General features: G+C 42.2%; 1 protein-coding gene across 1 annotated transcript in view; it reads left to right on the forward strand.

Moving 5' to 3' along the window:
- Window positions 1-22,458, forward strand: part of LOC128105753 (F-box-like/WD repeat-containing protein TBL1X) — a 163,350-nt gene that overhangs the window by 92,008 nt on the left and 48,884 nt on the right.

The following is a 22,458-nucleotide window of genomic DNA, read 5'->3' on the forward strand; positions in this document are numbered from 1 at the left end:
GAGTTGTTAATGGTAGTGTTTATGGGAATATTTGAGAGTGTACATGTCTGGCAGAGACGGTTTTTCCTGTAATGTTTTCTATCTGTAGTTGACTATATCAGCATGCAGGGACCCCATAGATAGAAAGGTAAGAAAGTCCTTTAAGGAGTTCTTTACTTAAAGGACCTTTAAGGAGTCCTTTAAGTCCTTTTAGGAGTTCTAAGTTGAAACTCTTTGAGGCTTGAAAACTTCCATTTCATCCTTGCGTTCTGCCATCTCCCAGTAAGGGGGCCAAGAATCAGAAAGCTTTCTAAACGTTAGAGTCAAATAAAGACATTGGAGGCCCAAGTCTCAGGCTTTTTGAGCCACGTCAAAGAAATCAGGCAGATTCCTTCCTGCAGCTGACCCTGTCCCTAAGACAGTCTCCTTTCTCCTTTGTGCTCCCATGCTATTCTTTCCTTTTGTAGAAAAGATGATTTAGAACTTGTCTGGCAGAGCAAGCACTACTAGCAAAATGGGGACTGAACTTCTGATCTGCCTAAGGAGGACAGGACTACAGCTGGTAGAGCCACCTCACAGTCTGTAAGGTGGTCTGTGCCAGCTGGGCCTTGGAATTCTTAGTCCTATGTGACTGATGATGAAGGCAATGCTAAACAGGAATATGTTTTGGCTCTCCCAAAGCCACCATAGGAAGCATGGAAGAGTTTAGAAACTCAACTAGGAAAGATTTTCCCCTTGTAATCTGGTTAAATCAATGTGATGTGTGCTGTGTTTGGAGACAGCCTACTGAATAGGAGGAGACAAATGATTGTGTTCCCTATGTGAATACATTTTTGTCCAAATGCTAATCTTCCTTAGGTTTTTCAGTATGGAGCCTTCACATGGCAAGCAGTGCTTTCCAGAGTGCCTGCTCAAAGACTAGAGATGAAAAGGAGTCCTGACTTGGCCCTTAGGAGCATAGCTTTAAATCTAACTCATATTTCTTTTTTAAGTGGACCAATATCCTGAGTTGGTTTGTTAGGAGCTACACCACTGAGAAACATAGCAGATTGGCTATTCCGGCACCCACAGCTGACATTTTGGCGACAATATTGAACAAATATAAATGGGTGGAATAAAACTGAGTTTCATACTATGATTCATTTAAAGTAATACCCCACCACGAATTAAGGTTAAAGAAGGCATTCTGGTTGTGGGTTCTCACCTTCTACCTCGTTTGAAACAGGGTCTCTTTTACTGGTCACTGTGCTGCAAGCTGCCGAAACTCAGAAAATATTGAACTAAAGATGGCTCATCTATACCTCCTTCCTTCCAGTTATTCAAGTCTACTAGGCAAATTAAGGAGTTTATAATTAACATCTAGTTCAGCCCTAATTCCCTACAAAATGAGGGGTCAACTGGATTGACTATTCCACAAAGCCTGTAAGCTGGTCTGGTCTCCTCTAGGGGATGTTTGGCTCCCTGAAGGTCTTTTGTTAGTATCTAGAGACATATTGGGGGGGGGGGTCATGATTCAGGGAAGGGTACTTAATGGAAAAGGACCAGGAGTGTTGTAAAATGTCCTGCAACACACTGGACAGTTCCTCATGCAAAATAATACCCACCCAGAACAATTTCATAAGCACTGTGGCACTGTGCTTCCTTTCATATGACAAAAATCTTTCCAGACATTACATAATGCTCCCTCAGGGAGGGGGAGGATAATTACCTCCAGTTTGGAACCACCTCTCTGAACTCCAAGACTGTAAAATCAGCTGTTAGTTTCCTTCTCCTGAGTTCAGGGAAGTTAAACTACATTGCCAGTTGCCCTGGCTTTTTGTAGGGACAGAAGTCAAATTCCAGAGTTTTCTGCTTACTCTCTTTAAATGTTGTTCTCCTCCACTGTGGCAAAATAACCTAACACAGACAAATCTTCCCAAGGGCGAAGACTCAGTGGGGGTAGGAAGATAACTCAGTCAAGTGCTTGCTGCTTAAGGGTGAGGACCCACGTTTGATCCCCAACACCCATGTAAAAGCCAGACAAGATGGTGTATACTTGTATTCCAAGTGCCATAGGAGTGCAGGCTGGAGAACTTGTGGGGCTTGCTGTCTAGGCTAGTCAAATTGGCAATATCCAGATTCAGTGAGCAATCCTGCCTCAAATAGTAGGATAGAGAGTGAGGAAGACACTGATTGTCAACCTATGGCCTCCATATGGCCCTGGGCATGCACACAGGCAAGCATACATGCACGTACCCCCAAAAGGGGGGTGGGCGTGGAGATTTATTTGGGCACATGGTTTCAGAGGTTTTAGTTTGTGGTTGTCTGGTCACATGTTTTGGGCTGAGGCAGGTAGAGCATTGGTGGTGGAAGGGTGTGGAGGAGCAGAGCTACTCACCTCATGGTGGCCAGGAGAGACTAGGATCCTAAGTCCTCAGGGACAAGGTATATCCTTCAGTGTCAGTCTCCTAGTGACCTCCTTCCTCTAGCTAAACCATACCTCTTAAAATTTCCACCATCTCCTAACAGTACCATTAATTTAGGAATCTATGAACTGATTACCTCATTGTTGAAAGGTTAACTCTCATGATGTAGCTATTCCTCCAAGCCTATATCTGCACACTGTTGCATATCCAAGTCTTCAACACCATCCAAACCATGAAAGCCATCCACAGAGTCAATTCTTGGTGCAGTTTGTTGATCTCTGGCGATGTTCCAGTTAAGACCCAGGGTAGCCTTTCTGATTAATGTTACATTATTCTGAGTGTGAATTTAAAGCTCTTAATAGCAACTGGTGGCTGATAGGAGTTCAAGGATAAGGCATTCAGAAGGAAGATAGGTTATATCGTCTTCAGGGTGCAACAATGTGTTGTATGGCAATTTCCTCAGAGATAAAACCTTCCTTCTTGGTGAGAAGCTCCTCAAGTTATAAGATATTCTTAGGGGAAGGGAAGCACTCCCTCCTGCTGGGAAGCTCTTTATGCTCATAAAGTAAACAACTCACAGGCTTTAGGAACTCCCTAAATCTGATCAGATTCAGTAGGTGTCTCCCTCCCCAAGCCTATGTAAGCAGTAAGGACTGCTGGAAGTCCCTTATAGACAAGCTAAGCTGCCTAGAAGAGGCTCAGACCAGGTGAACTACCTGGAACAGATAGAGACCATCCAAGCTGCCTTGAAGAGACACAGACCCACTGAGCTGCCTGAAGAGACAGCCTCCAACCTGCTGAGCTGCCTGCAGGTTCTGTGTGCTGTGTGCTCCAGGTTTCCAGCTTTCATGAACTGTCACCTATACTGGGGTGGCCTTTAGTGGTGCAGCCGTGTTTAGTCATTTCTGCTCCTGTAAGTAGGCCTTCAGCCATACTCTTACAAGTAACCCCAATAAAACTCATTGGTTCACCAGGACAGAATTTGCTAATATCCTAACTTTGGTCTGTTGTTGGTTCCTTGTCTGGATTACATACATGTTGTTCATGTCTCCCCAGGACTAGTGTCCCACAGCACCACAAAAGCAGGCTCAGTTATGATCAGAGTAGCTCAGATTATCTTGTGATCATACAAAACAAAATGCATATTAAAGAATGTCCCTCAGTAGTAGAGTAACTGTGTTGCATGTAAAAGGCCTTGACTGGATTTCAGGTGGGGATGCACTATGGGAAGCAGGTCCCAATTTTGTTTGTTTAGCTTTGTGGTATTTGACATAGGCTGGCCTTAGACTGGTTCTGTGGCTAAGGCCAATCTTGAAGACCTGAAGAATTAGGGCCCCTAATTCTCTGTGATGGTAACAGGGTCTGGAGTATCTAGTTAGAAGTAATTGGGCTGAAATGATAAGTTTTTGACATTGGTTCTCAAATATTCATAAAGGAATAAATATAAATGAATATAATGAGGAAGGAAGAGAACAGAGACCTAAGTGGATAGAAGACTTGAGGTCAAATGTGTTAGAAATAAGAGTTATCAGTGGTAGTAAAGAAAATGGGTGTGATGGTGCATACTGTAATCCCACACAGAAGGTTGAAGCAAGAGGACAGAGAAATCTAGGCTAGCCTGGGCTATGTAGTAAAACCCATCTTAAACAAACAAACAAAATATACACATACTACTTAAAGTATATAAAGTATATACTTAAATATTCACATATAGTTTTTTAAAATATGGAAATCAGGGTTGGGCAGTTAAAGGAATGAGGACCTGAATTCTGTCCTCAGAACGAGGTACAAAAGCCTGGTAAAATCCCAGCCCTGGGGAGGCAGAGACAGCCAGATCCCTGAGGATCATTGGCCATCCATCCAGCTTAGCCTACCTGTAGAGTGTCAGGTTGGTGAAAGACTCTGTCTCAGACAAAAAAAAGTGGGTAATGCCTGAGAAAGGACACTCAAAAGTTGGTCTCTGGTCTTTGCATGCACAGAGATGGACAGAAACACACATACACACACATGGAAGATGAGCTATGCAGAAAAGATTTTTATGAGCAACTGTGGGGCTTTGGAGCACTTAAGAGTAGGATGCTTTTGCCTGCTGTATTTTATTTTCTTTTTTGCAATGCTGAGGGTGAAGCCCAGGCATCCATGCATGTTAGGCAAGAACTCAACCGCTGGGTACTCTAGCTCTACCCCTTTTGTATTTTAGAGTGTGAGGTTAGTGATGTGTTTAAAAGGCTAGAATTGTGGCCCTATGAATCTCCTGTTACCTTCCCCTGTGAAATTCTGCAAACATTTTTCCTCCCAAAGATATTAATTTAGAGGAGTCTTGAGTGCCCTTTTGAAATCCTTCAACACCGGCCACCACCACCACCACCCCCACCACCACACATGCACACTTCCCACAAGGCAGAATGTATTCTAAATGCTGAAAGATACAGACATGGGCAGAATAGCTTCTCGGAGAAAATAGAATCTCTGAAATGTGTGGAAAGGTTGACACCCAGCAGTCTTCAAGCCAAGGATGGTCTTCAGGAGTGCTTCTATAGCTTAGCTTTTGGATACCTCTATTCCTTGGGGGTGGAGTTTCTGATAGCTTGCTAAAATGCAAGCTCTGTGTTTAATTATTTAGGGCAGGTGCTCTTCAACTTACAGTGGGACTCAGATTCAATAAACCCATCATAAGTTGAAATACTATAAAGGCACAAATGCATTTAGTTCACCAAGGCTACCAAACATTACTACAGAATGTCTTAGTGTATTTGGCCTGTTATCATAAAATACAGACTGGGTGGCTTACACAGGAGATTATTTCTTTGCAGGTTGCAAGTCCAACATCACAGAATAGCAGATTGTTATCTAGTGATGGCTACTTCCTGGTTCATTGATGGCTCCTTCTTACTGTGTCTTCACAAGTGAGAGTTCAGGGGCTTTCTGGGATCTCTTTTAAAGCACACTAACCCCACCCATAAGATTCCACACTTGTGACCTCATCTCTTCCCAAAGCCCAATCCTCTTAATAGTGTATCACCTTGGGGATGAGGATTTAACATAGGAATTTGGTCAGATTTGGAGAGATTGTGATCATGACACATGGCTTTATAGATTGGAATGAGTGCCATAGAGAATAGCATTTTTCCTTTGCAACAGAAACATGCATACCCTTCCCTCATCTTAGAGTAAGCACTTATCAGTAAGCACCTTTGTGACCTAGCTGGTCTCTTTGGAAATACTTCTTTACAAACTGGTAAAACAAAACAGAGTCGTTACTAAGTGCTGTGTGCCTAGCCCCATGGAAACCCATGGTAATCATTTCTGCGTTTGTGTCAATGCAGCCAACCCAGGCCGAGTACTATAGGTGCTTTGCTGGATCCAGGAGGGGAAATGATGAATGAAATTTATTTTCTTTATAGCCTGAGTGGGAGGAATCAGCCAAAGCACCAACACATCTCTCAATATAACCCTACTGAATTAATCAGTATACCAACCCAGTGTCTCAGGAGCCAGAGGACTGAGGGAGGCTCTGAAGGAAGGCAGCATCTTTGTAGTGAAGCCTTCAAGAAAACTTGGAATCTTACCCAGGGGAAAAGACTTAGTATAGAACAAGACAGGCCAGGACATGCACTGTATTCTATTCTGCATGTGCACCACAGAGCACTGTTGTATGGAGAATGATGCATGAAATCTAAGCCTCTGGCTGAACAAATAAATTCATACAGACAGAATTCAGGGGTTGAGGGGAAGGGGAATGACACCAAGTCTGCCACCACCATTGTCCTTCAGAGTTAATCCTGTCCTCACAGTATGAGCCAATATGAGCATGTGGATCTCCAAAAAAGGGGTTCTTCTGGCCACATGGGTACCCATAGAGGTCTTCAGAAGGTGCAGTGGACTGAGAGCTGGAGTTTTCTCAGGAAGCTATATTCCTTGGACTCGAGTTGGACTTGTTTATGTGTGTGCGCACATGTTTTTTCATGTGTGTGGGTACATAGGTATGCACATAATATGGGAAGGCTAGAAGTCAACCTCGGGTAACATTCCTCAGGTTCTACCCAAGAGTAGACAAGAGTTCACACTGACCTGTAATTCAACTGATGGCCTGCCAGTGAACCCAAGGGATCCACCTGTCTCTCTTTACCTAGCTCTTGGATTGTAATTCTGTGGAAACATGCCTAGCTTTTTAACTTGGTTTCTGGGGATGGAACTCTGGCTCTCATGCTTTCTCTACAAATACTCTACCAGTTGAGCTGTTTACTATCTCCCCAGTCCTAGGCTTGGGATTTTATTTCATTTCATGATTGCAAAAGGATGCTGAAGCTGTTCAGCTCTGGGCAACTTCCACATTTATTTACTGCTTAACCTTAAATGACATGGGTTAGAACAGTGTAGGGGCTGCATATACATGGAATTTTATTTTTGAGAAAACTTACAAACTGTACAAGCTAGAAGTATCAGAAAAGTTTAAGTGTGTCATGAATATATGAAATGTATGTAGAGAATAGTCTATTTTATCATTTACAGTTGTAAAATATACAGAAATCTATAAAGTTAGAACTGGCCTGGCAGTGGTGGCACATGCCTTTAATCCCAGCACTCAGTAGGCAGAGACAGGTGGATCTCTGTGAGTTCCAGGCCAGCCTGGTCTACAGAGCGAGATCCAGGACAGGCACCAAAACTACAAAGAGAAAACCTGTCTCAAAAAAAAAAAAAAAAGATGAGGTCAGATCATGGGTATCTGCAGATTAGAACATGTCATTTTGGGGGACCAGTCCATCCCATAACAGTTGTCACACATCACCCCTTCCAACCCCACCTTTCTTGTAGATTTTCATGCTGCCCATGAGACACTTACAGAGCAGCCAAAGGAACCCAGGCAGGTCACATTCTTTGTCTTTGTAGTGAGCATGTATAGAGCAAGTACAATGCCCCTAAAAAGCTATTTCTACACCCAAGAGTAGGACCCAAGCAACAAGGTGCAAAGCCAAACACAGAAGCTGCAATTGAAGTTTGTGACCTCCTTAACCACCCCACTAGTGTTCTGGGTGGCCAATATTCTGGGTGGTATCTTATTGAATGAAGGACAGGTTTTGAGTCAGTAAGGCATGAGTTGATCTGTGTTGTTGTTTAGTTGTTACCCTTTGGGGCTTTTTCAGAAATCTTCCATGGTTGCATGCACTAGGCGGATTTTGGTCCAGGTAACTTAACAGGAAGAATGCAGTGAGCTTTGCTATAGGCATGGGCTGGGTGTCCACTCAGCTGTACCCCTGCATTAGTACTAGGGTCACATCCAGAGTTTTGTCAGGCCTTCAGCTATCTGTGTGTGTGTGGGGGGGGGGGGTTGCTCTCTGAGGCTGATGACTTGGAACAAAGCCATCATCCTCTTCTAGTGATAGGTACAGAGGAAAAGAAGCACTTTAGCCCTTCCACAGAGTACTGTGCAGTTTTCTCCAAGAGAACTGGTCCTTTGAGTCTTGGGTGCTAAGCTCAACATCTTTCAACACTCTTAACTCTTTTCAGGGAAGTGTATTATACAAACAAATGGCCTGCTGAGAAATACTCTGTGTTTGGAAGTCTCGGGCACAGCAGGGGAGGCCTTGACCTCTGAGTTTCCTCTTAGTGGTGTTGACTTCAAATGTAAACAAGAGTTACCTTGATAGTGTATCACCAGCCATCAAGCTCAACATTGGACAACAGACTGGCAAGCCCTAGAGACTCAGCTTTCTGTAGCAGTGTTATGGGTGGGGGAATGCACCTTGCATCTTGCTTTATGATTAGAAGCCCCAAAGAAGATCCTGCTTCATAGGGGGAATCCAAGGCAGTGGACATGTGTATAGTCATTGGTTCCATGATGCTGGAGACCATGACCAAACAGCTCAGAAGTGTGCTTTGTAGGGAAGTCTCAATTCTGCTTCATGATACAGCATGAGTCTGAGTCTTTACACCCACAAAGGCAGGTTTCCTTTCTGGGGAGTCTGTTCTTCTGTAATGTAGGGCACGGGAATAGCTTTCGTAAGTCTTCATGTCAAGAATTTGCTAAGAAGAAGCTGGGCATGGTGGTGTGACCTTGTGATAAGAGGTTGAGACTGGAAGATCTGGAGTTTAAGGCTACATCCATAAGGCTGTCTCAAACACTAACTACAATAATTTACTAAATGAACTAGATGATGTTAAGGTTGACTTTATAGTAAGTCAAGAGCTCTGAGCAGGGCTTTTGTTACGAACTTAACAAGGCATGCCTTTTATAACATTTGCAAGTAGAAATGCTTCCTGATTTCTAAGGCTCTGCATCTGAAAAGTAAGTAAATAGCCCAGTATACTTGGATGACTCCAAAAGCAAAATAACTAATGGCCCTTCACACTGGCTTGATTTTTGTTGTTGTTGTTGTTCCTTGTTTACATGCTTATTTGAAGGTAAACACACAAAATGATGTAATACTGATTGGCAGAGACAGGATGTCACAAATTGGTTTTTATGTGTGGTTTCCTTGTCTACAAATGTGCACCAATTTCAACCACTGTATGAGTTATCTTTTGATGGCTGTGTAACAGATGACCTCAAACCTCTGTAGCTAACTGATGCTCTCATGTATGTCCTGAGACCTAGGAGTCCAGGTGCAGCCCACACAGGCAGATGGGACTGGCTATACTATATGTACTATACTCACTCCCCACATTTGGGAGGTCTCATCGTCACCCTCCTAATTGTCTAGGACCGTAATATTCATTCTATTTACAAAACTCTCAGCCATAGTTTACTGTGCTTTTTGTTAGAGGTTTATTTATTTTTAAAGGTTTGATTATTATTTTTATTTTATGCATGTGGGTGTTTTTCTTGCGTGAAAGTGCACCACATGCATGCAAAGCCCATGCATGGAGGTCAGAAGATAGAGCCCTCTGGAGCTGCTGTTGGTTGTGAGCTTCCATGTAGGTTCTGGGAACTGAACCCCAGGTGGCCTGCAAGAGCAGCAAGTACTGTAAACACCTGGGCCATCTTTCTAGCCCTTATTTTGTTGTTGTCGTTGTCATTATTTTGTTACTCACACATGTTAGACAGTTTGTCATTAACCTACATCTCAGCCTTCTTGGCCATGATATAAGAGTTGACATTGTGGCTGGGGAGATGGCTTTGTGGGTTAAAGGGCTTGAACACAAGTGTAGGGGTATTGGTGAAATTATTAAGGCCACTCCATGTAGTTAAAAGGGAGGTTTATTTTGTGGGGTAACTTACAAGTGAAGGAATAGGTAGGTTGCAGGGTCTGGGAAAGGTGTAGCGCAGTCCGGTGGTGTTCTGTGGAGAACTCTGCTCGGTCTACCTCCAGCGTTCAGGGTCCTCTCTCGGCCCGCCTTGTAGGCGTGACAGTTACCGAAGCCTCAATGGGGGTTGGAACTTCCAGATCAAAGCTGGAATGGCTACTCACTACATAGGGGCCTGAGTTTGGATTCTCAGAACCCATATTAAAAAAAAAACTGCATGCTATAGAGAGAGTCTGTAATGTCAGCATTTCTAGCAAGATGTCATATGCCCAGAGGTATACGGGCAGCTAGCCTGCTGTATGCAGTTTCTGTGAACATAAGAATCAGAGACTCTGTTTCAAATAAGGCGGAAGGTGAGGACTGACACCAAAGCTTGTCCTCTGACCTCTACAACTGCATTCACACTCACACACCAGAACACTGTGATAGCTAATCTTGGCTGTCAGCTTGACTGCATCTTGAATCAACTAAATCACCACCTGCTGGATCAGATTATTTGAAGCAGCACAGATAAAAGGCCATAGATGAAAGAAACATTCTTCTTTTGCCTGCTTGCCCTCATTCTTGCTGGCAAGTCCATCTGTCTTGTTGCTGCAGCATTCCTTCACCAATTTAGAATCAGCCTCTTTGGCTTTCCAGCGTAGACTGGAGACCAACAACTCTTTAGGAATCCTCTAGGTCTTTAGCACCAGATCAGAACTCCTGAGACATTCAGCCCTGTGGACTGAACACTATCAATAGATTCTCAGCCTCTCCAGTGTGAGACATTGTTAGATTATGCAGACCTCACTCACCCTGAAACCTAATCTAATAAATCCCATATATATTCATTCTATCCGTTGTGTTCTTTTGGAGAACCCTTACTAATAAAAACATGTTCACATACATAGCACACACGCAAACATTAAGAAAATAAGAAGTGACAATGTCTTTATTACATTTGGGCCTTTCAGCACTAGAATCACTTTGTTAAAATCATTTTGTTAATTCATTAATTCATGCAGGAGAACTCACTAGATAACTTTTTATCCCAGTCATCTGGTGAGATACTAGGAATGGGACTCTGTGGGCAGAGAAAAATGATAAGGACAGACAGACAGACAATGTTTTAACACCTATTCTCAACACACCAAATTCTAACAAATGATCCACATTTGTGCTAATTCCATTTTATAAATTTTGGAAAATTGCAATGACTTAATGAACATTTTGGGGTGGGACCTGTTCTAGCTTCTCTTCTGTTGCCATGATAAAAATAACTCTTAACAAAAAGCCACTTGAGGAGAAAGACTTTATTTTAGTGTACAATACAGGGTATAGGCAGTCCATTATAGGTAAGAAGCGTTAGTAACAAGAACTTAAACAGTTAATTGTATCGCACCCACAATCAAGAGCAGAGATAGATGAATACACACATTCTCTCTTGCTTGTGGTCAGCTAGCTTTCTTCACCCCTATACAGTTCAGGATGTCTGGCCTAGGGACTGGTGCCACCCAGAGTACACCTTATCACATAACTTAAGACAGTCACCCACAGACATAATCACAGACAAACCCAATGTGGACAGTCCACCACTGAAACTGTCTTCCCTTCTAGGTTTGTGCCAACTTGACAAAGGTAATTAATCAACAGACCTCAGGATCTGTTGTCTTTTGTCTTTTTGAGACAGAACAGGGCCTCATCTTGAGCTCAAAACCTCTATATACCTCATTCTACTCTGTAGCTAGGTTACAGATATGTATACCACTATGCAAGACTGAATATTTTGTAGGATCCTAAGATCTTAAAGTTGGAGGGAAGCTTTGAGATGCTTCTGTAGCCCCCTGTATTTCATAGACATGCCATTGTGGTCCACAAAAGGAAGTGGCTCCTATCAGGGAGAGCTAGGCCTGGGATGGTGGAGTGTAGTTTGCTGTGGGTCAGCTCCTTACATCTCTTATAGAAGGCATACAACACATCAATCCAGGTCTGTGGGCGAGAAGCTACCATGTAGTTCACTTCCAAGTTCTGCTGCTGTACCTAGTAGCCCTGACATTATATTCGGTATTGTGAATTGCTTTGTTCTGTAGCTTGGTGATGTCATTGTTTTTAATCTGAAGGCCAACCTTTCTTTGAGATTCGTGGCTTTAATGCTATCCTCCTCCTTCTAACTTTTCCATGAAGAATTTTCAAATTCCCCAGTTTAAAATATTGGAGATGGTAGCCAAAATTTTCTGATGTGGGAAGTCATCTGGGAACAACAATATCCAAAATTATACATTGAAGAGAAGGGCATCTGGAATGATCAGGATGGGGATGTTTGTAAAGGTGGGCTGATAGCAGGGGAGAATTGTTTTGTTAGCTCCAGGGTTGCAAAGAGTGATAACATGTTGAAAGCTTCAAGCTATGAAACAAAATATTAGGTACTCGTTTGTGCCCCTGTAGCAGCTGTTAACACACTGTCTTAGTTAGAATTTTTGTTCCTGTCAAGAGACACCATGACCATGGCAACTTTTATAAAGGAAAACATTTAATTGCGGCTGGCTTATAGTTCAGAAGTTTACTCTATTATCATCATGGCAGAAAGCATGGTGGAGTGCAGGCAGACAGATGTTAGAGAAGGAGCTGAGAGTTCTACATCTTGATCCGTAGGCAGCAGAAGGAGACTATGTGCCACGGTGGGTGTAGCTTGAGCATATGAGACCTGAAAGCTCACCTCCACAGTGATACACTTCCTCCAACAAGGCCACAAATACTCCAACAGGGCCACACCTACTCCAACAAGGCCACACCTCCTAATAGTGCCACTCCCTATGGACCAAACATTCAAACATATGAGTCTGTGGGGACCCTTTCTATTCAAAGCACCACACACACACGCATTGGACTGGTTGGTTCTGTATAATGTTCTGGGGGATGAGTTACCCCATGAATCACAGGTGGTAGTGCTTCTACAGTGTCTTCTTAAGAGCTTACCTGGAGAACTGATACACAGAGATGCTCAGTTCATCAAAAGCATGAGCAAAACTGGTAGTTGCAACAGATGCTACACATAGATGCTCCCTTTATCCTTTAAATTATTAACTACATTTCAGACTTTTACAAGTCTGTCCATTTTTCCACAAATGTTCTTTGTTAGCTTGAGAATCCTATCTGGGAATCCTTGTTTCCTGAATCTTCCTGTCCTCTTATCTGTGCATCTGTGGCAGTTTTTCAGACTGTGCCCTGTATGTGTTGACCTTGACAATTTTGAGGGGACCTGGTCTCATGTTTTATGTTTTCTTCAGGTGGCGTTGACCTGATGTTATTCAGGTGATTAGAATAGGATAGTGTATTTTGGGGGTATCCTGGAGGTGAAGTGCCCCATTGTTCTTTCTATCAAGGGGGTATATAGCCAACTCAACATGCTGATGATGTTCACTTTTGCCTTTTTTCTGAAGTTGTGGGAGCTAAATGTCTGCATTACGAAGTTAATGCTTTTCCCTTTCTATACATTGTTCATTCAAAGCCTACACTAGGTTTAATGTGATAAATTTCACTTTCTGGAGGTGTTTTGCTTATGTTTTACATGAAAATATATCCATTCACTAATCTCTCCATGGAAAGCGTTGGGCTTTCTTTGAAAGTGTTATCTTAGTGGGGTGTGTGTGTGTGTGTGTGTGTGTGTGTGTGTGTGTGTGTGTGTACACGTATACATACGTGTGCTTTACAGTTGCACATGAACATGTGAGCTTGTGTCCCTAGAGGCTAGGAATCAAACTCTTGGGTATTGTTCCTTAGGCACTCACCTTGTTTTGTGTGACAGGGTCTCCCACACCAAACACATTGACCTGGAACTCTCCTACAAATACCACAGATAGGCTAGACTGGTTGGCCAGTGAGCCCCAGAAATCCACCTGTCTCTGCATTTGAACTTGGACATCTGCTTTAGTTAAGTCCATAAGAAAGCATTCAGATGGGTTTCACTGAAAAAAATGTGTGTGTTCTGGTAGCTCATGAATTTATGTAATATTTCATTACTTTTCATAGATGCACCAGTAAAGTAATTCCACTTGGCAGGAACAAGTTTGGAGACAGTCCACAGTTGGGTGTTTCTATTTAGTCCCATTGAACCAATTCCGGTGGAATTCTAGGGGTTCTGTGGATGTTGTGAAGGAAGAGCCCAGTCTGGATGCTGTGGGAAGTTGGCAGACCCTCTGCAAAAGAATACCTCCATTAATTCAGCAAGAAGTTTAAAGAGAGGCCTCATTAAGTCCATATCTTTCTCCACTGAGTATTTTTAGAAGCAGCAAATATCAACCATAAATATTTAATGCTGTGTTTATAGACTTTAGCATCACAAAAGTAAAAAAAAAAAAGGTGACTGTGAGGGAGCTAGTTGCACAGATATTGGAGAGAAAGTAATTAAGAACCTTCCCTTGTATAAAGAAATTTTCTCCAGCATCCATAGGAAAGGAAGCAAATAGTTCATTTTAAAGAAGTCACAGAGAAAGTATCAGTAATGAATTTACTCTTTGGGTACTAGGCTCTTTAAGAGGCTTTGCTCGCCATAAAAATGAATGAACAAATGAACGAATGAATAGATGAATCAATCAATCAATCAGTTCTTTGTCAGCAATTTGGAAAATAAAATTAAACATGCAAAGACATGTATACACACATCCATAGAAATTCCCCCAACCTTTGTGTATGTGTGTTTATGGGTATGCACCTGGCTGTGTGTCTAGCTTTGAAGTGTATGTCCTAGTTACTTTTTTATTGCTATAAGGAGACACTATAACAAAGGCAGCTTATAAAGGAAAGTATTTAATTTGGGTACTCATGGTTCCAGAGGGTTAGTGGTCATGATCATCACAGCAGGGAGCCTGGTGGCAGACAGGCAAGGCACTGGAGCAGTAGCTAAGGCCTCACATCTGATCCACAAGTAGGAGTTCAAGAAAGAGCTAACTGGGAATGATGTGGGATTTTGGAACCTCAAAAGTCCACCCCTGGTGACACACCTCCTATTAGGCCACACCTCCTAATCCTTCCCAGTTATTTCCACCAACTGTGAACCGAGCATTCAAATGTATGAGTGGATGAGGGTGGGGCATTCTCATTTAGCTGACCACAATATCGTCCCATTAAACTTGGAGAAAATGCACATGGACTGAAAATACTTGCCTACATCCTGCCTGTCAAGCACACAGTCTATGATTTATTTAGCACATGTGCTTGCATTTTAGGCTGCTTCCAGTTTTTGCTTTAGGGGAGATTGCTGGAAATAGAAGTGTAGGGCTCTTGAGACAGATTATCAGATTGCTCTCTTGAAAGGTCAAGGGACTGGAACCATGGGGGGGTCAGAGGGGTTGGAAGAATGGAGTGGAAAGAGGTTGCACTCAGATGAGACCACTCACAGTTAACTAAGCCAGGCATGCCTGGTATCCTGTGTTTGCATTTCTCCCTTGCATTTCTTTGATTCTTAAAGGGGTAGAATGTTGGTCTTCCATTTGCATTTATTTCCCTCTACTTGAAAACTCAGGGGTTCTCTTGAGCTGTACAATATATGGGTTTCCTGTCAGCTGTTTTCAAGGACTGCAGTGTCAGAGTTTCACCTGAAGGCACCCTACCTGACATTTGCTGGTACATTAGTCTCTGGACTTGAGCCAAATGCTGACTCGAAGTATTAGAGCTGCATATTAAACAAAGGCTAAAGAGAACACGCTAACAACTCAGTGTCCTAAGATTGGACACGGCACCTGTGTAGTTAATTGTGACACTTCTTTCCTGAAAAGTCAGAGCTATATACCACAATTTCAATTGGTTGTTCGTGGTTATTGATAGACTTGGAGCCTCCATCTCTTAGCTCTGGTATCTAGTCCTAGATTGGTAGAGTATTTTTAAGGGTGGGGGTGTGTCTTGGATGCTAAATTGCCTTCCATACAAGGACATGAGTTCAGATACCCAAGGCCCATGTAAAAGTCAGGCACTACAGTATACTGCTGTAACTCTTAGCAGTGGTGCAGTAGGGAGACCAGTGGGTCTCTGGAGCTTGCTGGACAGGTAGTCTTGCCAATCATTGAGCTTCTGGTTTAGTGAGAGACCTTATCTTAAAAATAAGGTGGAGAAAGCCAGGTGTGGTAGTGCAGGCCTTTAATCCCCGCATTTGGGAGGCAGAAGCAGAGGCAGGCTTTGTGAGTTCAAGGCTAGCCTGGTCTACAGAGGGAGTTCCAGGACAGCCAGGGCTACACAGGGAAGCCCTGTCTCGAAAATCAAGAGAAAACAAAACAAATAAAGTGAGGAGCTATGGAGGAACACGCTTAACGCTGATAGTTGGCCTTCTTGCATACATGTGTGTACACAGCTACAAACAATACTTAACGATACACACACACACACACACACACACACACACACACACACACACACAAAATGAAGATACTGTTCACTTATAGATTGACAGTTGTGGAAATTGTGTAGACTCGTAGGATATTCGGCAATAAAATACTGTTTTAAAATTTAGATATGATTTAACAAGCTTGTGGTTTGTTTCTGCTGCACATTAGCCACAGTTCAGTGTTTCTGAGAATGTGTATGTGTTGACATGTCTTGAGTTACATACAATTTACCCGAGTACTGGATGTGGCAAGCTGCACACTGTCTTAAAAGCACTGAGTTGGCTTGTACTCACGACATGGAGAGAAGAACTTGTCTTCTGTATTTCTCTGAAGTCATCATTCATATCTGTGTGTGTGTGTGTGTGTGTGTGTGTGTGTGTGTGTGTGTGTGTGTGTGTGTGTGTAATTGTGCACATGACAACCATTTGGAGGCCAGAGGACAACTTTGGGTATTGGTTCTCTCTACCTTATTTGAGAGAGGGTTTCTCTTATTTGCAGTTTCATACTCTAGCAGCATCCCTTGATTCTTTTGTATCTATCTACCTCCTGTCTCCTGGTAGCGGCATCCTGGCATCACAGAGGCTTGTGTTCCCTGAGTTCTAGGGGTCTGAATTCAGGTCCTCATACTTGTGTGTCAGCACTCCACCACCAGGCCATCTCACCTGCACCGTTATTTAGGCTTCAGCTAACAGATCTCCTTTTATGGCTTTGTGACATCACACTGTTCAAAAGTATACCTAGTATCTATTCCAGCCTTTCCCTGAGCAGAGTTTACTTTAAGCTTGTGTTTCTTTATTTCTTCCTAAGAAAGCATGTCAAACCCTGAAATAAACAGAAGAAAGGCGAGGAAAACGATGATTGAGGAACTACTGCTGGATTGCTCTGATAATTTTGGAGTAGATGGTCTGTGTTTTGCAGATTTAGCTTCTTGATGATGCTTGCATATTTTTGCTCAAAAGTATGCTGACTGGGTAAGCCAGGCTTGGAGTGAATCATTTCCTGCCAGGTTCAATATAGTTTGAGCTAATCCATAGAGATGTGGCTTGTGATTCCATTTTTTTATCAATAGCAATTTGCATGGTGCTACCTCATGCAGTCGACATAGACTTTGGTCAGGGAGAGGCATGCTACACTTAAACCTTTCTTTCAGAATGTGGCTCTTGGTGGGTGATGGTGACTCTGAACTTAGCTGCATAGGGTTTGTGTGACCATTGCCAGTTTCATCCAGGAACAAATAACTCAGGATCAAATGAACCCAAAAGCAAATCTCTTCTTGTGTTTTGTAATTTCCATCTCATGAAGAGAACTATGTACTTGCTACATAGATCCATCGTGTGATAGGTTAGTTCAGTTTTAAATTTCCCTTGTTGGCACAAGGGCCCCCGAGTAGTTTGACTTGTCAGTGTGGATTAAATGAAGCTGTTCAACACAACATACCCCAGCATTTGAAGACATTTGTTCCTTTGTGCTTTTTTTTCATTGAAAATAGATTTTTTTATATAATATATTCTGATTTTGGTGTCCCCTCCCCCTCCCAGATCTTCCCCACTTTCCCACCCACCCAAATCTACAACTTTTCTTTCTCTCTTTTATTAGAAAACAAATTAATAATAGTAATTAATAATAATAAATGAGATAAAATAATAAGAAACAAACCAGAATAAGACAAAGCGAACAAACAGAAAAAAAAGAGTCAAATAAAAAGCACAAGAAACACATAGGTGCAGACACACATACACATATAAAAACCCATAAAAACAAAATCAGAAACCATAATATATAAGCAAAAAAAACCTGTAAGTTCTTTTTTAAAGAAAAATGCCCAGACAAAGCATTATGAGCCAAAAATACCAGTCTCCTTCCTTTGCTCGTTCTCTCTCTCTCTCTCTCTCTCTCTCTCTCTCTCTCTCTCTCTCTCTCTCTGTGTGTCTTTCTCTCTCTGTCTCTCCGTCTCTCTCTCTGTCTGTGTATGTATGTATGTATGTATGTATGTATGTATGTATGTATGTATACATGCTCCCCCACAGGTGCATGTGTGTCTGTGGGGAGGCCAGCAGTTAACATCTGTAGCCTTCCTAGGTTGCTCTCCACATTATTTGTTGAGGTAGTCTCAGTTGAACCCATGACTTGCCAGTATGGCTATTCTTCATCACCCTCTCTCTGCCCTTGGAACTCCAAAATTAGAGTCAGGTCAGCCCACCTACCCAGTATTTATATGAGTGCTGGAAATCTGAACGCCTGTCCCCAAACTTGCATGACTGAGCCATCTCTCCAGGCCCTCTTGTGTTTTTAAAGAGTGAGGCTTACTAAGTTTTGAAAGAACAGCTGAGAATTGTCAGCAACAGGATGTCCTGTCTGAAAGAGGATTTAATAAGACAAGAATAACTACAGTAACCAAGAGTGATCCAAAGTGGGACATTTTAGTGGGAGTCGCCCAACAAGATTTGAGATTTGATTAGTGCAGCTGAAGGGTAAACCTCACTAATGTCACCATTGCCTTCTCTGGCACCTGTTAGGAAGGTTGTAAATGAGTATTGTTGTCAATATTTTTATGTACAGACAAGGGAACCTCACTGTGTGTTCATAGCTCACCTTGCTGCCTGTTAGAGCAGTAGCTAAGATATGTAAGGGTCAAAGAGCTCAAAAGTGGAAGGTGCTGTCAGCTCAGTGCAGGAACCACTTGCCCATGACGTTTTTATTCTGACGCCCACAGCTTCTACCTGCAGCTTGATCTAGTGTCTAAGGGAACTTACAATAATTTAGTATATTAAAAATAACTTCAGAGAAAACTGCCTTTTTTATTTTTCCTTAGGGATGACTTATCTTTTGCCAGAACACTGTGAGATTATTAATGTGTTTCAAACTGTTCAAGGAGAGAGAAGGATGCTGAGAGCATAGAACTAAAATAGTGATTATATAGCCTTGAAAACATTCACCTCTGGAGGCTGGGGAGATGGCTCAGTGGGTAAATGCCTGTAACACCAGAACTGTGGGGGCAGAGAAGAGGATCACAGGGGATTGCTGGCTGCCAGCCTAGCTCCAGCTTCAGTGGGAGACTGCCACACGGGAATAAGGCCAAAAGTGATAGAGTAGCACACTCAGTGTCCTTCTTTGGCCTTCATGCACATTTGGGGACATGCATACACACTTACACATAGACTGGACACACAAATTTCAAGTGCCTCTTCATCATTTCCAGCTACCATTAACATGTTTGAAGCCTGAGGTCTCCATGAACTCACCATTTTCTTCACCCAATAGGAACTGGAAATCAGCCGCAAGTGAAAAAGTATAAAGAAACTAGTAAATTTATTTTCTACTATCTGGTCCTGTGTTAATACTGAAGCTTCCTTTCATGTACAACACCATGACTCTGAACTTTGCCTAGACGCTGGAGAGATGTCTGCAGTCAAGATCATGTGCTGCCTTTGCAGAGGACCCAAGTTTGGTTTCTAGCACCCACCATAGTGGTACACACACTGTGACTCCAGTCCATGGGATCTGGCCTCAGGAGTCACTGCACAGATGGGCATGTATATGCAGTCGAGGCACCATATACAGGAAATAAAAATAAATCTTAAAAAGAATTATTTTGTGGGGCTGGAGTGAGCAGTTTAAGATCACTGGCTGCTCTTGCAGAGGATCTGGGTTCTAGTTCTAAAACTTACTGACAGCTTACACACCGTAACTCCATTTTCAGGCAATCTGACAGCCTCTTCTGGCCTCTGCAGGCACTGCACTTACATGGTGCACATACTTACATACAAGTAAAAATACACTTATACCTAAAAATCAAGTAAAAATACCCTTATACCTAAAAATCAAATTTACCCGGTGTATGCAGAGTAATGTAATTTCTATAGATGCTCCTTGTGTTTCATATTACTCATGTGAACAGTGTATGGATTTTGCATGTCATTTTGATTGCATGCTTACAATTACAGTGATGATCTGGTCAGGGTTTGAAGTTTTCAATTGCATGCTTACAATTACAGTGATGATCTGGTCAGGGTTTGAAGTTTTCAGGCTCCTTTTTGAAACTAGGCAAACCAACTCATAAAATGGAAAATACTTTTTCAAGTGGAAAGTTGCTCTATTTTTAGGCAGGGGTTAGTGTTAAACTAGGGCAAGTTTGTGGTTATTAATGGATTTGGAAGCGGTTCAGGAAGAAAAATGCTGTAGACATGTAATTTAAAAATTTGTGTGTGAACCAATTAGAAAAGAATTTCATGACCGAAAAGTTCCCTTTTTCAACTGTGCTTTTTTATGAGCTTCTAGTCACGTATTTTCAGTGAAAATTTTACATCCAGGTTGAGATTTGGTGAATGTAAAAAATGAAGACACTTTTATTGGTCTTGGAGTTTGAGTAGTAGGAAAAAGAAATATAAAAGGCCTTGATAATATTTTGGCTACTTTTGATGTTGAGATGAGGTCTCACAATGTAGCCCAGGCAGCCCTCAAACTCAAGAGCCTCCTGCCTCAGCCTTCTGGATGCTGGGATTACTTCTGTGCATCACCATGCCTGCCTCCTAAAAGTAAATTTGTATAGGAGGTAGAGGGAGAAAAGTTTCGTTTGGGCTCTAGATCTAGTGAAAATACACCATGGTGGGGAAGGCATGGCTGCAGGAACAGGGGCATGAGACAGCTGGCTACCTTGCATCCAAACTCAGGAAACAGAGAGATGAAGGCCAAGGCGCAGCTCCTTTTCTCCTTTTTATTCAATCCAGTACCCCAGTCCATATAATGGTGCCACTCAGATTCAGGGTGAGTCTTCCACCTGTGTTAACCTAATCTGGATAATCCTTCGAAGACATGCCCAGAGGCTAGCCTCATCTAGATAATCCCTCTCACTTAGGTCCTGAGGCTTGTCTCTAGGAGATTCTAGATCTTGTCAAGTTGATAATCACTATTAACCATCACACATACTGTGGTCCTACACCTCTGTGACTCCCCCTTTCCTTGATAGCTATGCATTTTGGCTTCCTGGCGGACATTATGTTCTTTGATATGTCCTCACTTCATCTCTCAGTTTAACAGATTGAACAACCCAGTGACTATTCGTTGCACAGTTACTGGGTGAAATGCAGGGAAGGTAGCAATGAACAAACCAGACAAACAGCTTGAATCCTACTAGGTAAAGCACATGCCCCGCATAGCACTTGGCATGCCATGATGCTAAGAACAGAAACCTGATGCAATCAGTGCGATATTTGCATTTTATTGTGACAGTGTTCACCAAAGAAGCATACAGCTTATTAAAATACTGTTCGAACAAGGATGGAACCCAGGGTCTCGAGCACAGAATGTGAGCACTCTACCATTGAGCTGTACTCCAAGTCATCACTGAACATAATTTATAGTATTATTTTGGTATGCTTGGATTGTTACAGTTTTGACCTGTGTAATTTAAGAAATGTGTAGAATGTCATTTGTCTTTGCTCGGTCGGAAAAAGGAACATTCTTCAGGGTCTCTCTGTCACTTAAAAAGACTGCAAAGAGAAAATGTTTTTTTTTTTCCTATAGCTGCTATAGTGATTAGCAATGCCATGCTTCTGCCCACATGTTACCTCATCCAAAAATATAACCTGCTCAGTCCATATATTATTACTTGTATGTATGCTTTCAGGGCTGACTATTTGGCACTGGACCAAAAAAAAAAAAGAATTGTGTTTGTGTGTACACACAACGTGTGTGTATATATATATATATATATATATATATATATATATACACACACACACATACACACACACACACACGTAACAGAAAAAGAGGCTATCATATTGATAGTGGGGGTGTTCAAGGGACAGTAACTTGGCGAGACTAGAGGGAGGAAAGTGGGGAATTGATATAATTCTATTTCAATCAAAAACTTTAAAAATAATTTAACCCTTTAATTCTTTTTTTATTAATTTAAATTTATTCATTTATTTTACATCCCGACCATGACCTAGGCCCTCTACATATGTGTGACAGTTGTGTAGCTTGATCTACTTGGAAGAGTCATAGTAGTGGAAGTAGGGCCTGTCCCTAAGGCATTGGCTGGTTTCCAGGAACCTATTCCTCATACTGGGTTGCCTTGCCCAGCCTTAACCCTTTAATTCTTGCTAAATCTTTCAGCATAAATTTGCCTTTAAGAGAGCTTTGTAAGTAATTTTTACTATTCCGACCCAGAATGTCTATTCTTTTTTTATGTTTCAATGTTTTATGTTGTGGTGTTCATTGCAGCATTTGAAGGAGAGGTTTTAATTCCACACAAAATGGAAGACTCTAAAATGTACCCATTCAACAGCCAAAAGTGGTGAGACTGTAACAGAAGTTGAATTTGGATCCCTATTGTTGTCTGTCTGTGATTACAGATCATGTAGACTCTGCCTTGCTTGGAACTGTAGATCCTGGAAGCTAGTTCATACTCTGGTGAAAAGACTAGTGGGGGCAGGGAGAAATCTAAAAAGAAAGGAAAAACCCCAACA

This window comes from Peromyscus californicus, unplaced genomic scaffold, assembly GCF_007827085.1.
Source record: "Peromyscus californicus insignis strain IS unplaced genomic scaffold, ASM782708v3 Scaffold_10__1_contigs__length_136768540, whole genome shotgun sequence".
Classification (NCBI taxonomy): domain Eukaryota; kingdom Metazoa; phylum Chordata; class Mammalia; order Rodentia; family Cricetidae; genus Peromyscus; species Peromyscus californicus.